The following is a 20,443-nucleotide window of genomic DNA, read 5'->3' as shown; positions in this document are numbered from 1 at the left end:
GCTTTGTGTCACTGGCGTACTTGCTGAGGGCAGACACTATTCCCTCATGAAGGATGAGTAAGAAGAAAGTAAGAAGAAATTGAAGAGACCAAAGAGAGTATAATTTATTTTAGAAAGACACTGAAATGATACTTTTTGAGCTCATTAACATCGCTGATAAAGTGTCTCCAAAATAACATCAGTGTAATGTGCACTTGCAGAACTCAGTCATCCGCCATTTGGATTGGCTACAGACAGCACATGGGAGGATTCCCTGGGCTGCCAGTACCTTCAGACAGAAACTCTTCAGACCAGCAGCATGGGAATACTCCCTTTGAACAGCTGACTGATATGCAAAAGATATAAAAACAGATATAAATGCTAATAATTAAAATCTAAATGAATAATACCCAATGCAGAATTTTTAAGAAGGCTGAGAAGACTTTGGCATTCAAAGAATGTGTCAGACAGCTATAATAATCATTTTTAAATATTCCAAGAAAGAAGGAAGCATTATAGAAACAAAGCAAGTGCTCTCCTGGATAAAAGTGTGTTTCTGCAGTAACAGTTTCTGTAGTGAAGCTTCTGTAGTAAACTGAAAGGGTTATACACTTTAATCACTCTGCTCTAAATGAGAAAAGCAACATTACATTTATTGGTCTGAAGAGACCCTGCTAGAAACATTTGGCCTTTTATCCAAGCCTACCCAGAGCAATAAACTTTGAAATACCATAGTTGTGTTGGTTATTTTATGGGCAACAGAGTATTAAAGAATAAACATTTTTAGAACTGTACTTTTATAAAATGGAAAACATTCAGTCTCCTCTGGAACCAGCTAGGTAATGTTTTGTTTGCATTTGACAGTACACACTCCTCAGATGAAAATCTTTGCTTAAATTCATCTGAAATAATAAAATAAAATAAAATAAAATAAAATAAAATAAAATAAAATAAAATAAAATAAAATAAAATAAAATAAAATAAAATAAAATAAAATAAAATAAAATAAAATAAAATAAAATCTGAAATAATTCATCATTAAAAATGTGAACTACGCACACTTTTTATCAGAGATAAGCAAACTTATCTCTGAGATAAGTTTGATTTATGAGTATGCTGTGTAACTGTGTCAGGGATATTTGTGCTGCAGCTTTTTGGCTATTTTTCTGCATCTCACTCACTGCATCTCTGAATACCAGCAGCTTCTGCAGTCTGTCTGGTCCTTACCAATCACCATGCAGCTCTGCCCAATGCTGCAAACAGCCTGGGTAAATATCCTCTCCTTTGAATAAAACTTCCTAAAAACGTTTTTCAGCATTTTGAGAGTACAGGTTACTATTCTTTGGTAATGCACTTTTTTTTTTTTTTCTTAATTTGACAACATACGCTGATTTAATCAGTATACCTCTTCCCTGCATGAAAACTGAAAATACCCAATGAAATGTGACTGTGGCTGGTAGAGTTAAAGCTTGACTGGTGTTTGAAAGCTCAACTTCTTTCTCCTTCAAATGCAAAGAGGCTTAATATAATATAAAAACTAGAATAAAGAATAAATAAAGAGGACTGGTGAATGACTGTTGTTGTCTAGGCCATAAATCACAACAGAAGCAGAATCCAATATCTAAATATCATTAAATATCCAAATATTGTGGAAACTGGAAAGAAGGTTTAGCTATGCACTGGTAAATCTAATTGCATTGAGACTTTGAGCTGTTCTTTCTCTAAAATGGGAAACAGGCATGGCCAGCAGAAAAACCCAAACCCCTGTTTGCCCAGAGGCCCTGAATTGCAGTGACACTTAAAATATGTGTCAAGATCCGAAACCACAGAGCCTTCTGGTTTCTCGAAAAGTTAATAAATAAAGAGTCCAGGGAATAAAACCTGCCTTTACAGATATATTAGTAAAATAAAAAAAATCACAAACTAAAAATACATTACCCTCCAAAACTTGCAAAGAATTGTGGAGAAGTCTGAGCATTTTTTTTATTCTTGACAATAAAACTCATGTCATGTAAGTAGCAGAAAGAAGCAAAACTTTGTCATGTTTTCTTAAATTATCTAGGGATTACTTGACAAGGAAATCACTAAGAAAATCACATCTTAGCTGATCGATGGCTGCAGCATAAATGTCACAGTCTTTATAACTTCTTGCAGAAACTGAAAACTTCTCCCTGTGTCCAAAGCATAACACAATGTCAGAAATTCCCTGGCCTACAGAGAACAAAATCCCACTCTCATGACCATTTTCTCCTTTCTCTAGGAGAGGAAAGCAGATTGGGGTGCTCAGGACAGAAGATGAAAAGTCACAACTCAGTCACTCTTTCGAACCCTTATTTCAAAAGCCCATGTTTTGCTTTCTAGTCTTAATACCACTGGAAAGAGAGAAGCCCTGAGCCATGTCCTGATCTCTAGCCTAAGCTACTGTGATGAGGACAGAAGAGTAGTGTCTGCAACTTCAGTAAATATTTCTGCTTTGTGGTATTTCTTGGAACACCAGTATTGCAGCCTCTTCCTGCTGATGGACAGCCCTCTTTTATGCACTTGCATTAAAAAAGTATGGTAGGAATGTTCTCATTTTTAGGGCCTGCTGAGATAAGATGCTTTAGTAGGAGACAGCCAGGAATAAGGAAAGCATAAGGACAGCAATAACGAGAAGTATTGCTATGAAGCTGCTGTGGTGTTGTGGTTGCCATATCACATAGCAAATACAAACCAGAAAGAAAACTGAATAGATATATCTTGCTGTTGATCTCAGAAATATGAACCTCTGTCTTTCTTTTAAATATTTAGAAAGCCAAAACAAGGAAAATGAAGGAGAAAGAAAAACAAAACAAACAAACAAACAAAAAAGAAACAAACAAAAACTCCCAGTATTCTTTACTCTTAAATTGATAAAATGCATGAGAACTCACTGCCATGAAAAACAGAGCTTCCCAAATCAGTGTGGAGAACCCTGACAGCACTCTCCAAACAGAGCAGTATCAGATTTTTCTTTGCAAGCAGTAAAGGATACACATAGATGTTTTCGTAATACCTGAGTTATTTGAGGGCCCCGGTTCTCCTCAGTGTAAGTTGTTCTTTCAACAAAATGAGGAGTGGAGGAGAAGGACAGCCCTCCACTCCTCCATAGTGCTCCCAACACTTCTTTGTGTGAGGGACATGGAGGCTTTACAGGCTGGGCCCCAGGCCTTGCCATGAGCAAGTATTTATTCCCCTTGACTTCAGGTCTGCAATCCCAACAAAAGAGAGATTTATTTTTTTTTTCGTTTGAAATTTCATGCAGATCTGTGCATAAACTAGTTTTCCACAAAACTTTTTACCTTTCCTGAGGTATCTGAAAAATGCTTTCAAAGTATTTTCCTGCTGTGACCATGGTTTCCTCTGGTGAGCAGATAATGTAGCTCAGGACAAACACTGTGTCCTGGATTCTGCATTCTCTACTCATTGCAATTATGTCCATTCAGTAGGCACCACTATATCTCAACAACACTGTACTTTCATGTCAGGACCTTCACATTTCAGGTTAGCCACTGTCGCTTTTCATTTTCTAGCCACAGCCCTTACACCCAGTCAGGTTTTCTGGGTAGAGAAACAAAAAGTAAATTGAAGTGATTTTGTGTCACAGGATTTTCCAGAGTTTTAGGTTGCTTAGAAATTGCTTCAGTGTTCACTGCAATTCACAACAGCATTTGGTAGACTTCTCCAAGTCATTGGATTCTTTATCATGAGCTAGGACTGCACTTGGACCATGTGAGAAGGCAGAGGTATCAGTGTTAGGCTGTAGCTGGGGACCTGGGCACCTTGTGGGGCATCTTTCTTCTGTCCAGATACATTGATAACATAGCAGATCATAGAGCCAGACAAAAGCCCAGAAGGCCAACTCTATCCTGGGCTGCATCAACCATGGCATAGCAGTAGGTAGAAAGAGATGATTATCCCCCTCTATGCTGCCCTGGTGAGGCCCCACTTGGAGTACTGCATCCAGGTCTGGGGCCCCCATCACAAGAAAGATGTGGACCTTTTAGAGGGGTCCAGAAGAAGGCCACAAAGATGCATAAAGATGATCAGAGGGCTGGAGCACCTCTCCTATGAAGACAGACTGAGAGAGCTGGGGATGGTCAGCCAGAAGAAAAGGCTCTGGGGAGATCAGGAGAAGGCTGCTATGGCCTTCCAGTGCCTAAAGAGGGCCTACAGGAAAGCTGGGGAGGGACTCTTTCAGAGAGTGTAGTGCCAAGACAAAGAATAGTGGTTTTAAGCTAAAAGAGGGTAGATTTAGATTCGATATTAAGAATAAATTCTTTACTATTAAGGTGGTGAGCACTGGAACAGGCTGCCCAGAGAAGGTGTAGATTCCCCATCCCTGAAGGCATTCAAGGCCAGGCTGGATGGGGCTTTGAGCAACCTGGTCTAGTGGGAGGTGTCCCTGCCCATGGCAGGGGGGTAGGGATTAGATGACCTTTAAGGTCCCTTCCTACCCAAACCATTCTATGATTCTGTGATTCTATGAATGTATGATTCTATGAAAATATCTCGGTATTAAATGTGAATGTGCAAGATATAATTCCACAATTCAAGGAGTAATATACCTCCCACTTCTGGCCATAGTGTCTAGTCCTATAATACTCCTTTGCCAATGTAGTACATCTTTGTAGTTCCTTTACATTACTAAAGCAGTGCAAAGGGGCTCTGGCAAAGTCTGACTTATTTAAATTGCCTAGTCTGTAAGACACTATCACTTGCAACAGCTCAGCCTTTTCCTTACTCCTTCAGATCCATATTTCCATAATTTCAGTAGTGTAAGGCCATTATTATTACAAGTGTTTATTTTATTTGGGGATTCAGAAAATCCATTTTAGTCAGCATTGTGACTATTTAACATACTTTTACAAATGAAAATCCATAGTTATTTTCACATTATGAAACCTAGACCTGACTGCAGAAAGATTGCCCAGCATGTGTAATGATTATAGGAAATTGCATCTATCCTATATGGTATTTTTTTGTTTACTTCCCAGATCTCCAGTGAATTATCTGAGTGGCTTTGGAGGACTGGAAGAGGTCTCTAGGAAGCCTAGGGTGGGATTTCCGGTGCCAGAAGGTGAATTAAGAGCTATATTAGTCTGTAAGCTTGCCTGTGATGACTAACAGCAGTATTGCAAGATGAAAAAATATAGAGTACAACAACAAGGTTCAGATGAAACAGATTCTGACTTATCTGGCAGGTCTAAATAATTTAAAAGCACAAAGCATAGCTAGCCTGCTAGAATGAGTTAAGCACATCCTGCTGTGAATGAGGAGACCTACGTTTTATCAGTTTAACATTTTGGACTACAAGGAAAGAGATTAGGGGGTTCAGTGGAATACAAGGGTAATAAATTAATAGTCACTTAAAACAGCAAGAAATAGCAACTGCTACTGAGAACACAGGAGTTGTGACACATCAGTTTATTTCTATATGCATCCCAGCGGTCTCCTGAAACCCTCACCCACTCACCCAAATGGCACCTCCCCGATGATATCCTTTAAACAAATGTGTTGTGAAATAGACAGAAATATATTCACAGTCCTGATATGCAGACTGCCATGATAGATGGAGGGATCAGGTTACAAAATATAAGACCATACTCTTTATCCTCTCCTTAGTATTTTTTCTTCATTACCTTTCCCAAAACCTCCAGAAACTATAAATTCTGGCAGTCCTTCAGTATAAAGAGCAAAAGACATTTGTAAGCCTCTCCTCCCCCATGCCAGTACCTCCCTGCTCCTTTATTCTCTCCCATACAATAACAGGCACGTGCCTCCCTTCTAAACTCTCTTTTTCCCCCTTGAGTCTATGTGCCAGACATCAAACTCCTTGCTCCACAGCTAACTCTCCTAGACAGCCCAGAAATGTCTCTTCTAGACAGCCCAGTACTGTCTTTAAAGCTTTGCATGCTACCATTACCTAACCACTTCAACACATTGTTCATAGAAATGGGGTAATCATTGGGCACTTTCTGCAAGTCATCAGGGAAGTAATTTCTCAGGGATGTACAACAAAGTCTGCCCACTGGTGCTCCACTTACAATCTGATTTTGATCATTAATGATGCTAAGCACTTAACAGATTTTAACTAAAATAATGTACAGAGCCAAGTGAGTATATTCTATAGATGAGCCTTCCTAGAAACTACTATGACAACGATAAATAGAGGAATACCCACCTATAAACTTAAACTATGAATGTAATCCTGTGTACCTAAAATTTCATCTATAGTTTTATGCATTTGTGTTTTACTGAGCTGTAGCACATAAATATTTTTATGGGATCATTACCTGAAACATATATTCCTCCCTTTCTTGTTCAGAATTCCCTTAGAAAAAAAAAAATCAGGCTTTGCCTGTTAAAGACAAAATAAGGTATTTAAGATTTAGTTAACAGTTCACAAAACTCCTTTGATGTAGTTATTATTTATGTTTCCAAAGTAAAGCAGTAGAAGAAGTAGCATGTGCCAGTTATTTTTTAAATTTTTAAATCCAATTAATTGTTCTAGTTACAGTACCACTAATTTTTATCTAGCTGATTAACTAGAGAATAATCCAAATACATTTCAAATTATAAATCTTTCATGATTTGGGAGATTTTATACAAATGTACATTTGACAGTGCTAATTTAAAGCAAATATCAAGCTTGATTAAACATTCCCAAGATAAGAAGGATAAACGATTGAATTATTTTATAGATTTAACTACCATTGATATGATGTTATAAACAGAAATATTTTGATGTTCATCATTAATTTTTAAAAATAATTCTTTGGGAAACAGCCAAGAAGGACTGGAGAAGTAGGTCAGAATGTATGCACAAAACATTTGTATTCTTTACTATATAAACACTAATTTATTTATTGAAATAATACACTGTTAATTATTTATTAAAGAAATTATAATTTTGCTGAGCTTCTGTCTGAAAGGAAAAAAAAAATCATTAAAATATGGCTAATGCAATAGCCAAGCCTATGATTGTTTCACATCTCTGCCTCCCAACTGTTTGCCAAGTATTTATTCACAAATCACTATCCATTGAAACATAATCTGCATCAGAGCATCTCCAGCAAGCAGGTGATTTACAAAGTGTTTTAGCAAGTACCACACTTCAGCTTTAAGCAATTTAAAAACATTCAGGATCCTCTGTTGCATCTTCTGTCCGCATATGTAGGAAACTATAGCTGGAGAAAAATTCTTTAGGGATCTGTTTTCTGGAATTGTTGCTAAGGAAGGTAAATTTTACAATACCTCTAGCTATTTCCCAAAACCAGGCTTTTAAAAATACAAATAGACCAAAAACAATTAAATAATACGGGAAAGGGAGGGAAAAGACTCTAAGAAGTAGCATTACAGGCATTATACTCATCGAGAATAGGTGTGATTTTTTTCTTTTTCTTTTCCTTTTTCTTTTTTATTTTCCTTGATTTTTATTTATTTATTGTGAAGGAACATAACTTATTATATTACTGATTCACCAAATGTATTTAAAACTCTTCTGAGCACAATCAATCCTCCAGCCATAAACAAGATGGACTTCGTGCAAACATGCAGGTAAACAGAGAAAGAAGTATGAAAACACCCCTTACCAATAAAAACTGAGCACATATTCCAAGCTGGAGAGTGAGTGGACCATAGTCCACAACACAGAAATATGCGTCAGCACGCTATTCTCCAAGGCAGATGAGTAAATGAGTGTCTTGCCTTCACAAATCTCAATTGGCCTCTCTAGTTAATACATTGAAAAAAAAAAAAAAAAAAAAAAAAAAAAAATTTTCTGCAATCTCTTACTATGCTTGATTAATTTGGGCACCAGGGTAAATAACCGTTTTTCTTCTATTTTCCATATGACACACTTAAAATGAACATATTTTTCTAAGGATATAATTTCATTTTGTTTCATTATTTCTACTTAAAACAAGCAATATTTTGTCCAAGTAGTGCATTAATAAATATAACCTGAAATTGGTTAATGCAACACACATTTCTCACAGATCAGTTAGCTCTGTGTTACAGTGGAAAACAAAATTAAAGTATGTATGGTTTTAGTTTACTTTTGCTTCTTCCAATAGCATGAACTGTTTTGTTTGTTTGTTTGTTTTGTTTGCTGGTTTTGTTTTTTGGAGGGGGGGGGGATGGAGAGAGGAGCAGGTTGCTTTTCTGTTAGACTTACTGATAATTATTCTTTTCTTAATTTTGGTACCCCTTCGAGGTTACCCAGAATTTTTCTAAACTTCATTAAACCATTTTGCATTGGTTTAATGTGGCATTGGTTTAGGTGGCATTAAATTAAATACTTTTCTGAATTCCAGATAGATTAGATCTACTGCACTTCCTTTGTCAAGGAAATTATTTATCTTATCAAAGACATAGATCAAGTTAGTTTGGCAAGACAAGCCTTTGGGAAACCCACGTTGCATTTTATGCTTTACCTCTTTTCCTTAATTATTCCTTTAAGATTTTTCCTATAGCCTTGAATAATACTGCAATCAGACTAATGGGCCTCTAGTGTTTAAACTACCCTACGTCCCCACCGTCATCTAAAATATACAGGCCCTATTTGCTGATCCTTGCCAGGAGCTTCCTTATTCCCCTTGACAGATGTATTTAGATCACTGCCACTGTACATATATTTGGTGTTTTGGGATGGAGATGCTTAGGCCTATGTGATATAATTGGACATTGGGCTTTTAGCCTTACTTTGAGCCTCGATATCCTAACTTCTAGCCTGCCCTCACCTCCCCTAGTCAGTATTTCTGTCCTTACAGAAAATGAGCAAGTTACTTAATTTGGATTTGCACCTGCATCATTTTATTCCTGACCTTCTATTCATTACACAGTGGTTGAGCTTGTCTTTCTTTGTTGTCTTTTGTACTTAAACATAGATGATTGTGGGGGAGAGGAGGGGAAAGAAAAACACCTTTATTCTATTTGTTTTAATTTACAAGGTCTAATTTAGCTTGACTTTTGGCACTTATCTCTAGTTCTCTGTTTCCTCTCCTCTCTGACGTAGAATGTTCCCTGTCCCTTTAGGCTATCTGCATATTTCTCCTGCACTTTCAAAAGTGGTTATTTATCCAGTCAGCTCTGGAGCCCTTCCCTACAAGATTTTACCCTTGATTAAGATGCACGTTCTAGACAGTTTTCACACCTTTGATTTAAAGAAATTTCACACCTCCTCCACATTAAAATCCCTAAGCTCTTTAATCCAGTTGACCTCATTAACTAGTTTCCTTAATTTTTCAAAGTTTATCCTATTCAAATTGAGATTCTTACAAGCCTGGTTGCAGCTGTGCTGGTGGGGGTGGAGGATGCATTGTGGTGCAGCTGGTGGTGGCACATCATTTGGTGCCCATGCTGCAATGAGTGGTGCTAGTGGGAAAAGGTGAAACCCACCTCTCCCCCACCCCCCCAGGCTACTTCTCTTTTAGTTAATTAAATTGAATAAATTGGTGATCATATGATACTACGTTATTTTATACCACATCTTTCTTAGTGCTGCCTTTGAAAAAAAGTAAAAAAAATATAAAGATACAAGAGATACAAGTGAATTTCTTGCCTGGAAGTAGAAGGACCTTGTACTGGGAAATTTTACCCAATTGAACTATTCTGTCCTCCCTGAATCCCTTTGACTGTCCTTCACTGTAGTGACTTTGATGCTAACAAGTATTTTTCGATGTCTCTATTCTACTCCATTTATCCCACACACACATTTTTTAAGTAAGTGGTTTCATGTGCTACATTAACAACTCCAATTCTCCCATTTAGTTGCTCAGGTTCCTCTCATTATCATCAAATTTTCAGTTGTTTCATGTTAGTTAGTTTCCTAAATAGGGAGCTACAGGTCTTCTGCTAACTGTTCCAGCTGCTTGAATGGTTACATCTTCCTTACTTTGTGCACTTGTTACTATCTTTCTCACTGATACGCCCAGCCTTCTGTATTGCCTTTTCCATAACTGTGTGTGTTTTTATTTGATTTTCTGCAAATCTAGGTTTTACTGTGTGCTTTAAAGGAAAGTTCAAGCAATTTTGTAGTATAATCAGGAAAATTTCTTCCTTATCTGTCACAGAAGTTGACTGACTTATGACCCAGGATGCTAAGGATTTGTTTTAGAAGTCTGTTTAAGGCAGAAGTTGTCACAAAAACAATATAGTATTGGCAACTGACAGGTGAATATTACTGCTGTTTTGTTGTTCTGCCTGCTAATACTGAGAAACTATATTATCTCCTTAAGAAATGATTAGTAATGTGATTCTTAAATCAACACATACATAGAACTTGAAGATGGAGATGTCTTGTTATTGCACCTAGTTCTTCTCAAAAACTAGGAATGATTTATTCTTGTATGTTTTGTCATATTCTCTACGTTCTAAACCTAAATGTTGAAAGCAATGGGACATTTATTATTTCCCTGGGGAGGCTGCTGCACACCTGAAAATGTCTCAGCAAGCATAAGATTTTCACTGGTCTTTAGGACTATTTTTCCTCTCTTAACTTAGTATCACCCTGTCAACCACAGGCAACCAAAACACAATTTAAGCACTCATGACTGTACTGATATAATAAGGGTAATAACAGAAAGACATAACCTCACAAACTTCCCTTCCCTGTAGTTAGTGTTTAAATGGCTCAGCCGCTATGCGTATGTGTTTGCCAGATCAGACTCAGGAAGCCAGAATGCACACCATCCATTAACTGTCAAGCTCCCCTATGTTAGATACCAGCCCCAAGGGAATAACTAAAGCACGGCAGAGCGAACCTAACAGCAAAATGAAATGTGCTTGTGCACTTGCCTGTGAAGATGGGCATCCAGTTCAGTGAGTATAGCCCTGTGTTGCAAAGAACAGGGTAGAGGCATGTGTTCTTTTATGTGGGGCAAGCAAACAAGAACATTTATATGTTGGCACTGCTCTGATTCTGTGAAGTATAGGGAAAGATAAAAGTACACAAGGCAGAGCATGTGTCTCCTAGGCACAGTCATGCTGTGGAGAGAAGTAATTTATCCCTGCTGGGTACATCCATCATAATCCAGAGCCTAGAAATATCTGTTATTAGAGTGCATTCATTGCAGAGCTTACGTTATGTATGTTGGCTATTTAAGTTGATTTGCTGCAATGTTGGTGTCAGTTAGCTTCTGAGATCCCTTCCTATGATTTTGCCAGTAACTAGCACACTCACCTGTGTAAAGTTAATGAGCTAATATTACAAATATGAGTAAGTGTAAAAGTTGTCCCTGTGCTTCTTCATAGATTAAAGACTGAGCCAAAACAAAGCAGGCTGGAAGAAATATATCTCTGAAAATAGTGTTAATACTTCCCTCACTCTTAACCCCTGAAAATCTAGAAGATCATATCATGAAGATTAGGATGAGATGTAACCATAATTTAGCTAGTATTGCTGTTAATGATTTACCAGAAATTATGTGAAGTCTTTAGCAATTGTTTTTTGCTTGAGTGTTCTGTGGGAAATAAACATGCTAATACTTCTTATTTGTAAGCTACCTTTTTAGACAGTCAAATTGAAGTGGTCTTCAGTCACTTTGTCTTTTCATTATTATTATTATTATTATTTTAATTTTGTCATGTTAGAGGGTTTTTAACACCGTCTGAAATCAGTTCAGGTCTCAACTTATGCTGGGAAAAGAAAATTAAAAAAAAATATGAAAACCAATTTTTTTTTTTTTTTAGGTTCCCAAATTTAGGGATTTAGATTAGAGCAGAGGACTGTGGAAAAAAAAAATACAAAAGTAGGGAAAATTGTAAGATTTTGAAACAGGAGAAAAAGTAACCTCTGCAGTCCATTAACATGGACAAGTTAGAACTCCCATATATATTTTTGCACAATGAAACAAGGAAGTGAATGGAAGCATTAAGTGCAAGTAGCAATGGGAAGATACTGGAACACTTCAGAAATTCTGAAATCATATTTGCCAATCAGGGCCAAAAGCATCTGGATTCAAAAAAGAAGATGGAAGTGGCTTCAAATGGGGATATGCTGAGGAGGGGAAATGCTAATTATTGGGACTGGCCATTGCTTGCTGCCTGGAATTTGAAGAGGTTGGGAAATGAGATATCTGCCAAAAGTAGACTTTTGGTAACTGTTGGAACAGGGAGCTGCTGGTCAAGGTTTTTCTCCATGGCATTCTGTCTGCCTACCTGATCAATGGAGATGTTCAGAGTATATCACAGGCAAATCGATTAACATAATAATTATCCTTATTTCTTGGTTCCTGAGACTCCAAGTATAGACAATCTTTATCCAAAATATCAAAATCATCAGCACTCAAGTCAAGCTGCTTTCCCAAAATATACAAGACCATGCTTGCCTGACATGAAGAAGCACAAGAAAGTGAGAGATGGAGTGCATCATTTTTTTATCTGGGGTGAATGCTGCAAAAGTGTTTGAGAGGTGAAACACTGGTGGAATACAATACCTATGTTTTAATTTTGTTAAAGGACACAGGAAATTAAAACCATCCCCTGAAAATAGTTCATGTTTAACTCATCTGTAACCAACAGTAAAGGTCCTTCTCTATATGAATCATTTCAGATTTATGAATCAGTGTTTGGAAGTTCAAATGACAGAAGTCTGCTCCCCAAATGACAATTTCTTGTGACACATGGGTGTTTTCTTTAATGTACAGTATTGCTTCAAAGCTGACTATGAGTAGAGGAAATATTTGTAAAGCTAAGCTTCTGATAGCGTGATTAATACTTTCAGGCTGACACTGGAGGTAAGCATAACCAATAGTTAAACATCTAAGGCTCCTGTATACATACAATATTCTACTACAGCTTTTAACTAATCATTAAACAAAACAGAGCTAGAACATTGCTGTGAGCAAAATAATCTTTCTAACATGACTCTTAAACAACTCAGTAAATCACTTCTCAGTAATTTCTTTATCTAACTGGCTCAGTATCCTTGATAGATTCCTGATAGCCCTAAGAAACATTTGATCAGTGGGTTGCCTATGTGTATAATCTTTACTTATTTGCTACACTAGTTTATCTCATTTTTTCCTAACTGAAACCCCATTTTATTATTTCATTGTGAAACATTTTCGCAGTGCAAAGGCTGAATTTATTAGACAGCTTAGACTCCTTCAGCTCTCTTAAGGGCTGATTGTTCTGTTGTGATTATGTGACAAATTATACCAGAGAAATACCTTTGCTCAGTACTGTATCTTTGCTAAAAAGCTAAATAGTACAGGAGCAGTCATGAATCCCTGTCTTTAAAATAAAAATATCATTTACACTCCTCATTACACAGGGAGGAGGGAGAGAAACTGGAGTGGGGTGGTCTGTGGGTTATAGTATTGTAGTTTACAAGTTGGCATGGCTGAAGCCTCTTAGGAGATAGCAGTTTTTTAAAAGAAGTGCCTAGATGCAATCAAAAGTCCCTGGTGGCTAAAATTCACAAAAAATATCTAAGCAGGTTTAACTCTTTGAGTGATTTAAGTAAGATTTTCAGCTACTACAGATCAAACAGAAGGACAGAGCTGTGGCTTTGTGCACATTGAGCGCATTCGACTTTACTCCTACATTTTCCTAATGACCACATGCTAAGTAAATAACTTAGAGTAGCTACCCCAAGGCACATCTCCTGTGTGGCAGGAGAAAGGTTAAAGATGCATATAGTAGCTTCTGTCTTCTGTCAGTACTTAGGAGTTTACTTTCACTAAAATTAAACAAAATTGTCATCCAATTAATGGCCTGTGTTTCAGATTGCCTCTGGTGTTGTACTTGTTTTAGAATTACATGTAACTATACCATTAAATCTAATACATGGTTGATCTGTGGCTCAAAGGAAATCATTTACTGGAAGACTGGTTAAGTCTGGTGAGTTTACTCCTAAAAATAATAATAATAATAATAATAAAAATCTGCATCATTTGAATAGTCTATTTTCAAAAGTACAATATCTTCCTAAAGTGATCTGGAAACAAAGTTGCACACACCAAATGCAAAGATCCTTAAAAAATCATGGCTTCTAAAACTCAGAAGATCAGAACAAGAGAACATGTGACTATTATAGAATATTTTCCTGCACTTTTATGTCATTTAAAATAAACATTCCTAAAGTGCTATATTAGATTAGGAAAGTTAGAAAGCAATTAAGAACCTGGACTCATGTTTTAGTACATATCTTTATACTGGATAGATGTAGACTAGATAGTGGAAAATGCCCCATTAGGGGAAAATAGGATGCAAAATATACCTACAGTTTCAAGTCGAAAATTCTGTATTTCACCATTAATTACATTGCTGCCACTGTGAAGCTATTAATAGTATATATACATGTATATATATGGTAGCTAAATATCTACAGGAATATTTACTATTTTTTTGAAAGATAGTATGGATGCTTAGGATTCAGTTAGCTAAAAATGACCTGTTCACGTAAGTACTAAATCAATCAGTAGAGGTTCTGACATGAAAAGTTGTTCCTGGACTAAGTGATTTTATTCGTTATCTAAACTAGGATTAAAAACTAAAAAATAATAAAAAAATAATTAAAAAAAAAAAAAAACAGAAATCCTGCTCTCCTTCATTCTAATTTTAGTCATTTTATTTTTAAGGTTCTTTTGTGGTATGTTTTGGTTCCAACCAAAGGAGAAGTTAATGGAAATCCTGAGTTGTTATGAAAAGAACAATGCCCCAAATAAAGCTTAAATTTCTAAATGAGGTTTGGAATCTAATGACAATTTTTCTAGAGCTTCCACTAAGTAGATTTCAATAGTGCCACCATCTGAATAACTCAGCCCACAGAATATATATATCTATTTCCAAGGGAAACCCACTAAATAGGTCATAGTGACCTATTCAGTGCTTTCAGTTTTTTAGTTTAAATCTTATGTTATTTGCTCCTTTTTTCTTAAGAGCTATGCTTCAAACATCATGTGTTTATTATATGTGTCTATAATCACTCAAAAAGGTAGATTTTGTGCTTTCTGTTCCTTGAAGAATAATCTGGAAAATGTGAGCTGTAAAGACTCATGAACAGATAAAACACCCTTATATTAGTAAACAGTATTAATTAAAATGCTCCTGATTTTGGACTGTCGTGATTTTTTTTTTCCTCTTCTGTTGTGGAGAAGAAAACTAACAAAAAAAAAATGATCCCTGTATTTTTAGAGTTGAACCTCTCTGCTTATTTTTTTGGGGGGCGTACAAATGCCGATCCCTATATGAAGGAATTTGCTACATGTCTGCAGCAGTTCACATATCCAGGAGATGCTATGTTCACAAGAACTGACAGTTAAGATTGCTTTTCAGGCTGTATCTGGTTGGTTCTGATGTTTGCTGATGGTAGAAAAGGAACCATGAAGGCTGAGGTACAGGAAGGCTTGCAGATTGGTGGTGTTGGCAGAGGCTTAGGGAGCATGAGCACATAAGCAGAATGAGATAATGCCATGCTCATGCAGTCTGACCAAAGGTTACTAGTTGCCACCAATGCTTTATGCAAGGAATAAGTGGTTGCAACTATATAATTCTCTGTTGCCAGTTCTGTGCTAGTTGGAACATTCTCCCTTCATCCACTGTTATTCACCTTTCACAAGATATAATTAGTAAATGTTGAATCTTGACCGCTGCCGCTGTGTCTGGCATTCATAGCATTGAATTCCAACATTATCCAAACCAATTCTGCTTTACACTGACTATTCTAAATCTATATCTCTATATACACAGAAATAAGAAAAAAAAGGGAAGGGAGGGGAGGGGAGGGGAGGGGAGGGGAAGGGAAGGGAAGGGAAGGGAAGGGAAGGGAAGGGAAGGGAAGGGAAGGGAAGGGAAGGGAAGGGAAGGGAAGGGAAGGGAAGGGAAGGGAAGGGAAGGGAAGGGAAGGGAAGGGAAGGGAAGGGAAGGGAAGGGAAGGGAAGGGAAGGGAAGGGAAGGGAAGGGAAGGGAAGGGAAGGGAAGGGAAGGGAAGGGAAGGGAAGGGAAGGGAAGGGAAGGGAAGGGAAGGGAAGGGAAGGGAAGGGAAGGGAAGGGAAGGGTTTTCAGAGACGTTACATGACATTGTGTCAAAAAGACAAAAAACATTCAACATGATGTTAAATGGGTTCCAGCTTTTACAGGTCTATTTCAGTTAGGACTTTCTTTTCAAGGAACAGGCATATTTTAATTCTGACATATGGAAACCTTGTGCATCTGTACATTTACTCTTTGATTTAGTGCTGAAAAGATAGTGCCATAAGAATGAAAAAATAAACTTCTAAATAATAATAAATAAAAAAAGCAGCTCTCAGCTTAAAAGACCCACATATTGTTATAATGTTGTAGGATGCAGAACAGAAAGTATTACCCATGTTCATTTTTAGTAAAATTACTATTATTTGTTTCAGAGAAAGTGCCCATTTCAATGTTACTTTGCCACAGGACCTCCTAATGAGGTCTGGGCCACAATGTGTTTGTACCTCTCCTGGTGTCATTCTTGCTTGCCTAATAAAATCTGCTCCTATTTGTTATTTTCTTCTTACTGAATGTATTCTGTAGCCACTTGCATTTTCCCAGCTTAAACTATACTGAAAATAATTGCCTGACAAATTTTTAATACTTAAGTGCCTGACTCCCTGAAAAATGCAAGGGTGTTTGGTACATCTATTTAGATGCTTTAAATAAATATCACTTTGTAAGCAAAAGCTCCAGAAGAAGCAACATAATATGATGTCACTTTTGGAGAGGAAGCATCTCTTGTGCAGTGATATATTCCAGGGAGGCCACAGTATCCTCTTGAAAGGGAAGTTAATAGTGGACAGAGCACAGCAGTTTTCCTGCAGCACTAGAAGTAAATAGATTAACAAGGAAATGCCAGACTCAAAGGAAATGATAATGGATGCTTTGATAATGCAAAACTTTGTTTATTGCAGCTAACCAAATACACCTGTAGTAGGAATTTAAAATTATTTTGAATATACTAATAGCTTCAAAAAAAAAAAAAAAAAAAAAAAAAGATATACAGTATATACAGTATCTGCACTTTCATGTTTTCAGATATTTAAAAATAACAAAATTCAGTGTCATTTATTTTTCAATAGAAAATAAATGAAGTCTTTATATGTTAAAGTTATGGGTATTTTTCATTAGCTCTAAGATACAGTGTCTGTACTAGAATCCATTATCTAGTACATTTTGCTTTCCAGATAAAACTTTCAAATGCTTACATTTCGTTGCACATTGGTTGATTGGATAATTTGAACATCAAAGGAACCTTTCATTTAATTTAAGCCGTAAAGTTGTCTTTTGCTTTATTAACTTTCGATCAATAAACAAGCAATTTGGAAATGTAATCAGGAAATGCTTCCAATTGGCTGACAATGTATCAAAGCCAGTGCTTGAAGGCAAGAGCAAGCTGTAACAAGCAGTTTATTACCAGTAGCTGTTACTGACATTAGTCAAAACCAAGAAAGATAAAATGGAATAAGAAATGTAATGCTGGAAGAGCCTTGGGCACTGTGTTCTCTTCTTCCTTTTGAAAACTGCAAGCCTGTCTTTGATATGATAACAAATATAAACTGTTTAAAAACACCAAATGCAGAAAAACTGAGACCAGCCTGTCATGGAGTTAATCCATTCTAGAGTGACATACAAATAGTGTAACATCCAGCGGATATATGTTATGGAAATATTTTGAATTGGATTTACATGTAGTGAGCAAATTGGAACTTTTGATTTTATGTGATATTGTAATGTGCATGTTCTCATATTAACTGAGTGTAATCCTATTTGAAGATAATGAGTTTTCAATAGGCTCTCCAGTCTGAAACTGCATCAGAATATTTTGATTTTTGACTGGAGAAGGTCCAAAATGGACTTAGAAAAAAAATGCCTACCTCAGATTCTGGGGCACCCCTTATTCTGGAAAGGAATTTACACATTCCTTGGCCAACACATCACCCATAAAATTAACAGGGTGGTGAGTTTTTCTGTTTTGTTTTGACAGTGTGGTATTTATTTTGCACCATGTTGTCTATAGCCCACAGCAGAACACTGGGCTGGATTTCCCCTCTATTTTATTGAGAATGTCACTCAAAACATTTTGCAATTATTTCACAATTATCTGTACTTATTTTTAACTCAATTAAAGAAAGGGAAGGAAGGAAGGAAGGAAGGAAGGAAGGAAGGAAGGAAGGAAGGAAGGAAGGAAGGAAGGAAGGAAGGAAGGAAGGAAGGAAGGAAGGAAGGAAGGAAGGAAGGAAGGAAGGAAGGAAGGAAGGAAGAGAAAGGAAGGAAGGAAGGAAGGAAGGAAGGAAGGAAGGAAGGAAGGAAGGAAGGAAGGAAGGAAGGAAGGAAGGAAGGAAGGAAGGAAGAGGAAGGAAGGAAGGAAGGAAGGAAGGAAGGAAGGAAGGAAGGAAGGAAGGAAGGAAGGAAGGAAGGAAGGAAGGAAGGAAAGAGAAAGAAAGAAAGAAAGAAAGAAAGAAAGAAAGAAAGAAAGAAAGAAAGAAAGAAAGAAAGAAAGAAAGAAAGAAAGAAAGAAGGAAGGAAGGAAGGAAGGAAGGAAGGAAGGAAGGAAGGAAAGAAAGAAAGAAAGAAAGAAAGAAAGAAAGAAAGAAAGAAAGAAAGAAAGAAAGAAAGAAAGAAAGAAAGAAAGAAAGAAAGAAAGAAAAAGAAAAAATGGTTAACGAATTGATTTGAGAAATGAGCAATGAGCATAGACTAATAGGTATAATTTTGCTTTTCTACAATAAAACAAAGTTGAAGTGACAACACAAAGGGATGTAGAAAGGAACAAAGAGAAAAAAATGTTTTGTCTGCTTTTAGAAAGTTATGCGTCTTGTCACACTGGGCATGCTGAGCACATCACAAAGTGTGCTGACACTAAAGTCACATATTTCATCAACTCAAAGAGAAGCAATATTATTCTGTTACTCACTCATGAGTATAGAGAGAGGATTATTTTTCTGGTTCTTCCAGTTAATAGTTGTACAGGTTTTGTGAAAGTAGTTATTTCAATATTTTGTTATTATATATATTATTACAGTATTCAAGTTATTGCAGTACTATAACCATAGATGTTCACAAAACATCTTGGTCTTAATTTGATCTCACTAGTACATTCCGATCATGCCTTAAAACTCCTTCACGTGTCAAGCATGTGTACGTATAACTACAATCACTACACTGAAGTGCATCATCAGAATCAGGCCTAAATGACATATACTGAAATCGTTACACTGATATGGTGATGTGAAGAGACCTTTTCAGCAATGTCTCATTTGTCAATTTAAACTAAAAAGAAAACTCATCTCATTTAGGTAATATCTCTGTTGTTACAAGATTTTGCACACCTAAAAGAATTCTGAAGATTAGCCATTAGAACATTACACCCATCTGAAAGTCCGAGGAAAACACTACAATCACCCCATCCACCAAAAACCATACCAAATACCAAAGAAATACGAAAGGCCAGTTCAGTCTTTTCCTTACTCATTTCCTTTTTTTTTTTTTTTTTTAAATCACTTCAAAAGAAAAAAAAAAAAAAAAAGAAGAAAAAAAAACCTTTAAAAGTAAAAAAAAAAAAAAAAAAGAACCAATAATGTTGCCAGGACTCCCGTGTCCATTATAGATCAACATAGTGTTTCAAAGGAGAACAGGTGTGAAATGAGGAGTATGGGAGTGTTATGATCTTCAATCCATGTGGGTAGGTTAACAAAAACAGTAAGCATGGCTAACACTGAAAAAGAAACAGAAAGAAATGTTGCCCTTTATGTGTGTTAGAAGATCATGTAATTTTGTCCCCACCTACTTCCCACGTGCTTAATAGGATACCTGAGAGTGAAAGAATTTATTGTGAAATATGAATCATTGATATTACCCTGCTCTGCAGAAAAAGAGGATACTTCAGGGCAAGTTACACTAACCAAAATGTGGATATGAAAATTATTCTAAGTGGACTCTGGAACCACAGTTCCTTTCAGAATTCCCATATACAACAGCTTTCTCTGCCTTTGCATTTTTATACATTTTTTTTAAACAAGATCATTTTATAATTTTATAAATCTGTAAAATGATCAATAATCTAAGAGTTCTGCTTAATATCCTCAAAAAATATGCTCAATCAACCATTTGAACATGTATTATCTAAACCCATGACTTTAAAAAAAGACCTATCAGCTCTTCTTGGGTGCTCTTTGTATTGTGTGTGTCTGTTAAATCTTTGCCATGGTGTAATGAAAAATTTTGAAACAAATATTCATGCAGACATGTCTGCTATAGGATCTGTAACAGCAACCTGAAATGCAGTTAGAGCCTGGCCCTGTGATCGTTGTTATAGGAAGATAATGGACCCATCATGAGAGAAAACAGTTGCACTTATATTCTGTGAAAAAAAAAAAAAAAAAAAAAAAAAAGTTGCATTCTGGAAGACAGAGATATCTATACTGACAAGCATAAAATCAGAACACTATACAAGACTTTCTTCCAGGGGGGAATCAAT

This window comes from Aythya ferina, assembly GCF_964211825.1.
Source record: "Aythya ferina genome assembly, chromosome: 1".
In the NCBI taxonomy this organism is placed as follows: domain Eukaryota; kingdom Metazoa; phylum Chordata; class Aves; order Anseriformes; family Anatidae; genus Aythya; species Aythya ferina.
The sequence above is the reverse complement of the archived record's forward strand: the minus strand, read 5'-3'. Positions refer to the sequence as shown.